The sequence below is a fragment of the Carassius auratus genome, unplaced genomic scaffold (assembly GCF_003368295.1).
Source record: "Carassius auratus strain Wakin unplaced genomic scaffold, ASM336829v1 scaf_tig00214720, whole genome shotgun sequence".
In the NCBI taxonomy this organism is placed as follows: Eukaryota; Metazoa; Chordata; class Actinopteri; order Cypriniformes; family Cyprinidae; genus Carassius; species Carassius auratus.
In genome coordinates, this window is record NW_020527781.1 from 569,414 (window position 1) to 581,510 (window position 12,097).

The window sequence follows — 12,097 nt, forward strand, 5'->3', positions numbered from 1 at the left end:
TCACAGTACACAGGCATGTCCTGTAGAGAATCACAGTAGCAAGAATAAAATCACAGTTTACTGCTAATGTCCTGTGGAAAATCACAATAACTATTTATACTGTAGAAAACACAGTAGCCTAAAATGACAACACACTGCACTAGAAGCAGGGCTGCAAGCCAATTATAGAACAGTAAATTACCCTGATCTTCTTGATATTCTGTTACATATTTGCAGTGAATAGACAAGACTATGTTTTTTAATAAAACATCAACATAAATCTTAAGAAGGACCAAGAGGAGACATATATAGCAAAATGTGAAGAAACATATTCATTTAAAGGTTTTCCAATATACATATGTTTAGTTTCAGTGCCAACCAACGCGGTTTCCATGGGATGGCACCCACACAAGCACCTGCCAAACACATTGACAGACACATGGCTATGTTTGCAACAACATTTTCACCGGAGGAAGAGATAAACGCTTAGAAACGGCCATATAGCTATAGCATGATGCCTTCTATTTCTAGATGACTAAGACAAAGTTTACCAGTAAACTTCAAAATTATACGGCTGCGAGCCATCATAATTGATGGTTCTTGCCATCTCTTCCTCATCCCAGATTTTATCGCATGTTACATTATCCTAAAATAGTTTTTTCAACGTGTACCACTTCCATAAACACTGCATGCGTAGGCAGTATTATCCATAGGGGCTGTCGTTGTTTCGCGTCCTGTGTGACGTCAGAACTCGGAGTACATCGATCTAGTACGAGTTCACGGGTGGGAAGTCACGGGTTTGACTGCCGTTCCAGTGCACTTTCACGGGTTTAAGGTTGGAAAAACATGGGTTATGGGTTGCCTGAAATGCGGCATTATGCTAGGTTGAGGCTACTACCTTTCCTCCACTTCTCCCCAACGTGACGTCATCACTGAATTGCGTAAAATGAATCCGTTAAAACCAAAAATGTAAAAAACTGGTCTTTAAGACCATTTTTGAGACATTTTAAAAATGATATACATATCTTGAGTGATTTATGTACCCATTAATCGACAGGGGTGGTTAACCTGCAACATGGGCTTTAACTCATTTGTGAGGCCTTTGTCAGTTTAAACATTTAAGAGCCAGAGGACGCGAGCTCGCGTGCACTGTAAAGATTTGTGCATTTGCTCATCCGAAGCGCGCAAACCCACGCCTCAGAAGGCGCGCAAATATAAGCTCTCTCTGAAGTATTGTGTTTAAATGAACAAATTCATACAAAAATTATGTATAACCATCTTGGTAAGTAGCTATCCTTCAGCAGACATAGCTGGATCAATTAGATCAATGCAACTAGATCAATGCATTCTCTTAAAGTGACAGTCTTATTTTAATCGAAGCAACAACAAAGAAATCACCCACTGCTCTTGATTTAAAAGCATTTGTAACTTTAATAAAGAACAATCTTTAAAGTATAAAGTCAAACATGCGGTGCTGTTTTACATTTGATTATTTTATTCAATTTCTGTACCTAAAAACTAACAATGTTGTTATTAATCTTTGACATGCCCTAGACTGTGATAAAAGGTAAAAAAAAAAAAAAAAGTCTTATATTTAAAAAAAGTAATTTTGTTTGTTTTTTTCCCCAAATCAGTCACATCATTTATAAACTTGGTAGTTAAAAAGTTAAAATCTTTTAAAAAAAAATTACATTTTGTAGTTTTGATCAGGACTGAGGTTAATTAATAGTTTTATGCAAAAAAGTTTGAAAAAAATATTTATCTGATACATTTTTACAGCAGTTTAATTTAGTGGATGTCTACGAACATAACAAAAGAGTAGTGAATTTGCCCACAGTGTATTGTTGAGTTTTTTTTTACATTTCAAAGCATTTTCAAAAAATATGTCAAAATAAGATTTGTCACCAAAAAGAAAGTTGTGGCCAAAATAAGAATCAACTTTACCCCCTAGTGGACGAAAACGTCCCCAACACAACATCTTCTCGCCAAGCCTGCATTTATTTGATCCAACAAACAATCAACAAAAGCAGTAATAGTCAAATATTCTTACTCTTTAAAATAATTGCTTTCTATTTTAAAATATTTTAAATTGTAATTTATTCCTGTGATGATAATGCAGAATTTTCAGTATCATTACTCCAGTCTTTAGTGTCACATGATGCTTCAGAAATCATTCTAATGTGATGATTTGCTGCTCAGTAAAAATGTATTATTATTATTATTATAAATATTAAAAACAGTTTTTATGAGTAGAAAAATCAGCATTTATCATTATAACATCCAAATGCTTGGATATATATACTTCTTTTGGGGTGGAAATATAGATTCAATATAGATCAAATTGATCAAAAGACATGATGATAAAGACATTTATAATGTTACAAAAGATATATATTTTACATAAATGCTGTTCTTCTGAACTTAATATTTAACAAAAAAAACTAAAAAAAACTAAATAAATACTATAAAAAAATGTTTTAAACATAATTATAAATATGTTTTGAGCAGCAAATGAGAATATTATAATGATTTCTGAAGGATCATGTGACTGGAGTAGTGATGCTAAAAATTCAGCTTTGAAATCACAGAAATATATATATAATATCTAATAGAAAACAGTTATTCTAAATAGTAAAAAAAAAATCTAAATGTTACTGTTTTTGCTGTACTTTAGATCAAATAAATGCAGGCTTGGTGAGCAGAAGAGACTTATTTAAGAAACTTTTAACTGGTAATGTTTCATATAACGTGACATTGATTCCTTTTTCTGGCCTCTCAATAATAAGCTGCTGCAAATTTGAAATCCGTTTTTGCAAGATGAGCCTACCTTCTGAGATGACATCATGACAATCTGAATGAAGAGGCGGGGTACATGGCAGGGTCTGGAAAGCACAGAAAAGGGCACAGTATGAAAACATTGCATTCACTGCAGTACAGTATTCATTGCTAATCAGAAAAGAAAAACGGGCACAAAAAGAAAACACAATTGTAAAAATTTACTTAATGAATTAATAACTTACATTATTACGGGAAAAAAACAGGAAAGAAACAAAAATTATGATCCACAAATTTCTTCTTTAATCTTAGCCTGTTCAGTTAACCTACCCCCAAACCCAAACATACCCATTTAATAACGAATATAAAACCATATAAAACGTAAAATAGAAAGAAATATGCAAGAATTTATAATTTAAGTAACAACATAGCATTACAACAATATTTTGTGTTGCTAATCCCACTTCAACCTTTAAACCTAACCACAGCCATTTCTTACAGTAAAGCATGAAGGACAGACAAGCACAATCCCAATATTTTACAGCAAAAAAGACTAAAACATTATCAAAAGAATTCCAAATGATCCGTTGTAGCTAAGGTGAAATACAATAGTTTTGTGTGAGGTACAGAGCAGAATTTAAATTGTTAATCGATGAAAATCTTATCCAGATTATGTCCCCGAACCACTCCAGGAAAAGCACGTATCATTCAAATGACGCACCTCACCAGAAACACGGCATGTCGCAATCTGTGTTGAAGCAGGTGAGGACCAATGAGCGTTTTGATTTTACTCCCATAGTTATTTTATGCAGAAAATTTTGGATTTTAGAATTTGGTCAGCAGCACAGGCTGTTTTTTTTATACGGTTTATATTGAACTCTTCTTTGTCATCCTCCCAGCCATCAGTCCAGTTGGTGTGGGCACTGGAAGCCCCATTTTCTCCTGAATTTTGTGATGTCTCATTTTGATGTTATCATCCAAAGTTTCTAATAATAAAAGTCCTCTTTTTTGGCACAACACTTGAGTCCTCCAGTTTTTACATAGCGGTTTTTTGTGACAGAACATACTGAGCATATATGGACTCAGCTGGAGACCTTGAGATCCACCACGCACTCGCACAACAGGGGATCCTCCTAGGATGTCAACAGGAGGAGATCCAGGCATCTCATCAGGCCTTGACCAGTCTATCACAACAACTGAGCGCTATTTCCAAGACTTAAACAGATTCAGATTGGTTTATCTATGGATCCTGCCATAGTGGCACCTGTTGTGGAGGAGACACCTACTCTGCACCGCACCTCGCCTGAATCTGCTGGCTCCTTATTCTGGTGAACCTACATCATGCAGTTCATTCTTGTCAAAATGCTCTCTGACTTTCTCATTACAGCCTTCCTGCTTCCCCACCAACAAATCCATGGTAGAATTTGTTATCATGCACCTGGCTGCTATCACAAATGAGTGGGGTGTAGCTATGTGGGACAACAAGCATGATTGATGGAGGTCCTACTCTAACTTTTCTCAGGAGCTACGGAAGATCGTTCACCGATCAGCTCAGGGTAATGAGTCAGCACTAGCACTATCGCTACTGCGACAAGAAACCACAACAGTTTTGGATTATTTTATCAATTTTCTTGTGCTAATCCGCATCTAGCGGTTGGAACAGCAAGGAGCTGTGGGACCACTTCCTCCATGGACTGGCTGAGCACATAAAGGATCCACTCCCTGGAGCTGCCTCCCTCATTCGATGGGTTGGTAGAACTCCATTCAAGTGGATTTTTGCTTGACGCTCAGGTCGCAACATCGTGGCATGGAGATCAGGCATGAAAGTTTTGATCTGCTACCCAGTGCTAGAAGCGCCATGTCACCACAGTTTAGGTTCGCTGAAGAAGAACCCTTGCAGATTGGCCAAGCTCATCTCACACACCGTGAATGGTGGTTTTGGATCGTCCAGGGGTTGTGTATATATTGTGGAGAGATGGGACATATGGTTTTTTTCCTGAATTTTGAGTTGTCTCGTTTTGATGTTATCATCCGAAATTTCTACCATATTTTTCTGACTATAAATCGCACTTAAGTATAAGTCGCATCAGTCCAAAAATACGTCATGACGAGTAAAAAAACATATATAAGTAGCACTGGACTATAAGTCGCATTTATTTAGAACCAAGATAAAACATGCTGCTCAGTGCTCCTGTTGCCTCTCCCTGAAGACATAGAGCACCCTCTCGTGGCTGTAGACGGTAATGTTTTCTCTTGCTTCATTTCTCTTGGTTCATGTCAAATAAATTTTGACAAATAAGTCGCACCTGACTATAAGTCGCAGAACCAGCCAAACTATGAAAAAAAATGTGACTTATAGTCTGGAAAATACAGTTATAAACTTCCTTTTTTTTGAGTCCTCCTGTTTTTACACAGTGTTTTTTGTGAAAGCAATGTATGTTCATAACATTAGCTTATTTCAGATAATGAATGTTTGCTTTTTTATTTTCAGAAAATTATTATTAAAATAACTTTCCAGGATAGATAATTAAATTACCAGACATATTACTCACCAGAGAAGAATCTTGTTGGGTCTGCTGGTGAATAAAAAACAAAAAATTGTCAGTCGGGTTTAATGGGTGGTGGGTCTGGGACTAATAGACCCCCAAAACAGTAAAACTGCACATTTTAGAGTGGCCTTTTATTGTGGCCAGCCTAAGGCACACCAATGCAATAATCATGCTGCCTAAGCATCTTGATATGCCACACCTGTGAGGTGGATGGATTATCTCGGCAAAGGATACATGCTCACTAACACAGATTTAGACAGCTTTTTGAACAATATTTGAGAAACATAGGCCTTTTGTATATTATATATATATATATATATATATATATATATATATATATATATATAAAAGTTACATGATGTTATTACGTTGCCATCTTGCCGCCAGCCAATCACTGTATTGCTGATCATAGTTTTGAGTATAGATACATCTGCCCTTACGCACAGTAATCTTAGACATCTTAGTCCAGATATTTTAAAGGTGCAATTTGTAATAATGATCTATTGACAGAAATGCAATAAAATATAAATAACTATGTTTTCAAAGGTGTTTGAAGACCTTACTTAATGAACTGTTATGTTTTTTATTACCTTAGAATGAGCAATTTCTATCTACATACAGCGCGGGTGTCCTAATGCTGGGTACACACCGAAATATTTTTTTTCATTTTATAAGATTTTCAAAATGTGATAGATCACAAACATGAGTATAAAAATTCCTAGATTAAACCGTTTTGCTCCTATATTGTGTGGTGTGCCATGATGTGACAAAGACTGCACACCACACACCAACAGATTTTCAACCAGAGTCTTGACTGTGAACAAAGGAAATCTCGCAAAATCTCGCGAGACTTCAGAATAAGCATGGTGGACAATATGCAGGAAGAAGTTACAAGTTACAGAGTGATCTAGAGGTGATCAATGGTCACAAAATCACAGATATGTTTTTTTTTAAATTGTTTTCAGTTCTCTCTTGGAAAAGAGATCTTATTCTCTTTGAAATTGCCTTATTAAATGAACTTACATCACTCTTTAAGAACGTGGTCATTCGCTTTCTGATTGGATATTGTTTTTTTTTACATGATAATCTCCAGAGCATGCGCGCGTTTGTCCTCGGGGTTCCCCCCACACATCAGGGCCCGTATCCCTAAAGATTCTGAGAATCCTCTCAGAGAGCTCCTAACTTAACCTAAAAATTCCTTGCCAGGAGTTTTAGCTTAGAAGAGATTCCAGAACATTTTCAGTGAACTCTGTGCAAGGAATGGATGGAAAATCCTATCTTAGTGAGGAGGTGTGGTTGACCCCGTTGCTAGGTATGAGTCATCATTTCAAAAGCAGTGATTGGTTGATCCTACAAGTTTGATGAAAATGAACTTTTGGTGATAATGAGCAAAGGATGTACCCTCAAATCAATAAACATAATTATACACTCTAATCTTATGCAGACTGTAATTGTAAATAATGTTTCACATTCAAGAAAATATCTGGAAAATTAAAAGTAAGCTGTAGGGGTTATAGTCTAACATTAGAATCTAAAATATGTGAAAACTTAAGCTCATTACACCCTGTTCAAATAATGATTCGTGTCTTATTTGATCATATTAATATCCTAGCTGGCATATGTTGTACTTTCACTCCCATATGGACCCCTTAGAAAACAAGATGGGCTATCTCAAGGGGCTGTCCTTAATGAAGTAGAAATTACAACGTTATAACTCAGTGTGGTCTTAAGGAGGGTAACACGGCTCAGCTTTTATCAATGTCTGTGATTGCTGGCTGGTCTATTTATGAAGGCTTGTTAACAAATATCCTACAAACACAGAAAACTGAGAAAAAAAGGAATCGCAAGCCGAACTGGACTGAGGAGCAAGGTTTGTTGCTGGCCCAGATCCACCACAAACATGATTCCTGCACGATCCAATCTGTAGCGTCTCAATAATTCCCTGTCATCCAGTGTTTGCAGGACATCTCTCCTGCCTCCTCTGTTGGCCATTTTGTGCAGCTGCTTAGGGGAACTCCTAAGCCACTAAAAGTCCTCTTCCCTGCTCTTAGCAGATCTCGCCTTAGGAGCCCTTTTAAGCGCTAGGAATGTTGAGGAATAGTTTTTATATTAACTGGGATTTTCGTGTCACTTTTAGGGGCAATTCTAAGAAAATGTCATGACTCAAAAATTCTTTAGAGATACGGGCCCAGGATTTCTGATCTTAAATATTAAACATGTTGAATATTTACGATTCGTGATCGGGGGGATCGAATGTTCTTCCAATCAGGTTCGGACACTCTTAACACACCAAGGGAAAATCTGATAAGATAATTTGTAGAGCCATGGAGATGGGGAAATCAGCCCAAAATCAGCCCGATTATCTTTTGGTGTGTTTAGTTTTTGTATTGTAACTTGTGTTTGTTGTTAATGTTTTTTTGTTTTTTGTTGTTGTTTTAAGTGTGCATCAAAGTATGTCGATTCATCCATTATATGTATACATGTCTGAGGGGTTCATTGGACAGAAATGTTTAGGAATCAATGAATTATTGCAATGCTCACCTGAGGAGGACAACAGCAACAGGAAACCTTGCAAGCAAATAACTGACAAACAGATGGAGATGATAAACTGAAGGAAGGTGAATAACAGCAACACACCACTGATTCCGCAGAAGAGGGTCTGAAATAAAAATCAACATAAGCGAAAATAATTAATATTAATATCTTCATGAATTGTAAATGATCATTACTACTTCTGAAATATTAGGGGGAAAGATGAGACAGATGAATGCAGGTTAAGACTTGACTTTTGACAAGTGTACCGACAACACAGTTATCTTACTGTACATATAAATATGTATATATAAGTTGATGACATACCATATATTTTTTCTTAACATAACATTCAGAGTTGTTGCAGTTAGAGGAAAAGATGATTTGTGCTAGAACCAAATCCAATGAATTTAAAATAAGGGCAATGGATGCGGTTAAAGCACTGAAAATGTTCATTCCAAGTGAACTGTTCACCTATAAAGCAAAAAAATCAACACAAAGTTATTGAACGTGTAGTCTTAACATTTGTGCTAAAGTAGATTGAAAAATAAATGTGTTGTAAAAAATAAACTTCTTGACATAAATAAATAAAATACAGCTTTAAGCGGCAATCATCAGGGTCCAATCACCAATGCCTTATATGGATTATTAAATGATACAACTGAAATCATCTTTTCAAAAATAAAGTGTTTTTTTAAAGCAAAGTCCAGCCTATCTTGACTGATAGTTTAGGTTATAGCAAATATACTGGTGTCAAAATCTCTCTGTACATTTTTTTTTACTATCCTAAGATATGCAATCTTAAGATATGTATTATAGGTGAACTCACATTAAAAAAATTTTTTTACAATTTAGATGAACTGCATGTCATAGGTCAATTCCAAATGAGCAAGAAATTATCAATTGCTCGGGAGTAAAAATACATAAAACACAAACCCAGGAGTATGAAAACACAAATACCAGCCAAAATGAGAATGGACTATGGAACTGAGGGTGTAAATACACAAGGGATGATTAGCAGAACTGAAACAGGTACACTGAACTTGTGGCCCTGGTACACTGAACAATGAAGGACACTAACTAGGGAAAACATTAAAAACAAGAACAGAAGACTGAAAAACAAATTTCAGTTTTTTTTGTTTTTTTTGTGTCCTTGTGTTTGTAGTTGTGCTTAAAGTTGTGCAATGTTATGTAGAACCAAAACTACAGCTATTTTTACTAGTGGTGGGCTGTTATCGGCGTTAACGTGAGACTCTAATTGGGCGATAAAACAAATATCGCCTTTAATCTATTCTCAAAGTTGGGTTGGGAGCTGGGTCTATACTAAGCAAGCTATGATAACTTTCACCTTGATATTTTATATAACCGACTGGCTGAGGCCAGCCTAAAAAGATGCTCAGGACAGTTGACGGGCCACTGCTACGCATCGTCACGAAAGCTTATCTTTTTCACGTGTTTTTAAGCCTAACCACTTGTCGATTTAAACATTAAAGCTTTCAAAAACAAGACGCGGAAAAGCTGAACAGAGTAGCTGGTTACTCGCGCACTGTGTTCGGTGCACACAAGAGAGAGAGCTGCGTATCACTGACAGCGACACTGAACCGAGCTCTCTTCTGCGAAGTTCTCCTCAAAGTCCCTCCTGCACCTGAACAAACAAATACAAATTGCAGTTTGAACAAACAAAAAGATGTGAAAGAGGCCAATTCAGTATTGCGGTGTTCTGGTGTTCACGCAGAGAAAGGTGTCTCAAAAAAACTTGAACATTGAATTTGCTTGTTTTTGCTCTTGTGCCGACAAATACTTACAAAATATGTCAAAATATCCACCTTGGAAATTATGCTCGAAAAAACTTTTATAGTCTGAAAAAAAATTATAGTCTGCAATGCGTTATATCCCATGGCCCTACATTATAGAGATATGAATCATGGTAGTCCAAGTACATTAAAAATTATAGGCATTGAACATATCCTGAAATCTATAAGGGGAGGAGATAGGGCTAAAAGGTTGTTACAGAGAGAGTCTTTCTGGATTTATACATTGAAAGCAACTACATTACCAGGCTTAAATGGTGAATTAGACTTTGTACCATTTTTTTTTCTTTACTATTTTATTGTGTAAGACTTGCTCTTTGAAATGTGTTTCTTTCTTCTAGCTGCTCTACATAGAGTGACCAGTTGTTTCTAACTTGAATAATTAACTGCAGTTAAATGAACTGAGATGATGTTGATTACACACACCCTGATGAAGGCATGTAGCCGCAACGCATAGATGTACCTCTCACCAAAAGAGTTTTAACGTTTAAAGCCAGTGATGCAATAAAGGCTTTTTAACTTTCCACTATACAATTTGAGTGCCTTGGGGTTCTAGTTCTTTAGTATTCCAGTTACTTTTTGTTCTTGGATCTCTAAAAATAATAAATTTTGTGTACATACCAAACATAAACCGGAGGGGGAATAAATTTTGTTTTCTCCAGCAATGCAGAGTGAGCCTGCAATGACGTACTGAGAGGAGAGAGAAGAACAAAAATTGAGGCATTTGTTGAAATATGCCCAGATGGTACTCAACCAGAATAAGCTTTTTACTCCCATGTGTTTCATAAGATTGTTTCATTTAAGACACTTGCTTGATTTGCAATTAAAATCACTATGAAGGCTGTGTATGTGGCATACTGTATTAAATAATGTTACAATATTGACAAAATAAAGGTATGTTTATGTTCTGATTATCTAGATTTTTTTATTTATTCTATGGCATAATTAAACATCTCTAAAATTTGCAATAATCTAAAATACTGCAATACAGTAAAAAGTTAGCAAGCTCTAAGCACTACCATCATGGTAATATTTTACTGTAACAGTAATCAAATAACTGGAACATTTAGTATTTAAATGATGACTAATTAGTCATGTTTAAATATGAGTATGCTACATTGATTGCCAGTAATTTAATTAATTATGTTATCTTACTTCATAAAGGAATACTACTGTTCTAGCATTAATAGAACTGAAAGAAAGAGAAATGCAGAGAGCAGTCCCATTGTGCCACCGGGTGTTGATTTCTTAAATGGTTGCATTTAATGTCATGTCCTTGTAGCAGCAATACACTTGGCAGTAATAGGCATTGTTGGCTTTCTGCATAAACTGTAGACACAATGCCAAACAGGAGAGTCATCAGACCAATCATTATTTGGACAGTCTGTGTAGGACAAGAAATTTGTTTTAATTTTGAATAGGACAAAACAGTCTTTCATAAAGTAAATCAGTATCAAATATACATTATACATTTTTGACAGCTGTAGTAATGGACTTATTATCTCAGAATATATGTATAAAATTCTCACCCCAAGAGCTTTTGGTTGGCCTGTCAAAAATGCCTGAAGTCCATAAAGAGGTGAAAGTCCTGCTACTTGGACATAAACAGGCACAGGAGCATTTGTTGCAGTTTGTATTGGTGGTTGCAGCTGGATGACAAAATTATTTATGGGTATGGCAGTCGACATTCTCGTTTCAGGATCTGAAATTGGCGTGCAAAATGACAGCAACTCAAAACATGGAAATTATATGATTCAATATATTTTTTGTATGTACAAAATATATTCACTTAATAAAATAGTATACATTATCATAAATATGGTTTTCATATTGTTTTCATAAAGAATTATTTCTTCCATTTTTTTGCCATTATTATGATAGGGCAGTTAGTAGAAAGGAATCGTAGTGGGAAAAAGAGAGGTGGGATGCTATCACGAAAGGGGAAAGATCCACAAGCCGGGAATCAAACTTGGGACACCCAAAGTGAAATGCCACTATTTGTTGGCTTGTTAAGGCATAGTCTTCATATTGGTTGAATTTTTATGAATGTAGTTATGCTTTAGTAACAAAGTGTAAACCAGGGATAGGCAACGTCAGTCCTGGAGTGCCGCTATCCTGCAGAATTGAGATCTAACCCTAATCAAACACACCTGAATAAGCTAATCAAGGTCTTTACGATTACTAGGCTACAGACAAATTAAGGCGGGCGTACACGGTGCGAATTCAGATGGTCGGAAGATCGTATGTCCACGCACACGGCACGAGTGAGTTTATCTGAAAATCGTACGGGCGAGATGATATACGACACGATTTTACAACCCGCGAATTCCAGAAGCAATCGCACGAAGTTGATAGACACACAGAAGGATCACTGTATGACACAATCGCTCTCACGGTACTTTGATGTCTTACAGGTGATCATTCTGTGTAGCGCTGCTTCAAGTCGAACGC

General features: G+C 36.2%; 1 pseudogene; it reads right to left on the reverse strand.

Annotated features, from left to right (window-relative positions):
- Positions 1-7,234: 7,234 nt before the first annotated feature.
- On the reverse strand, positions 7,235-11,334 carry LOC113092872 (membrane-spanning 4-domains subfamily A member 4A-like; annotated as a pseudogene).
- Between the last annotated feature and the right edge of the window lie 763 nt (positions 11,335-12,097).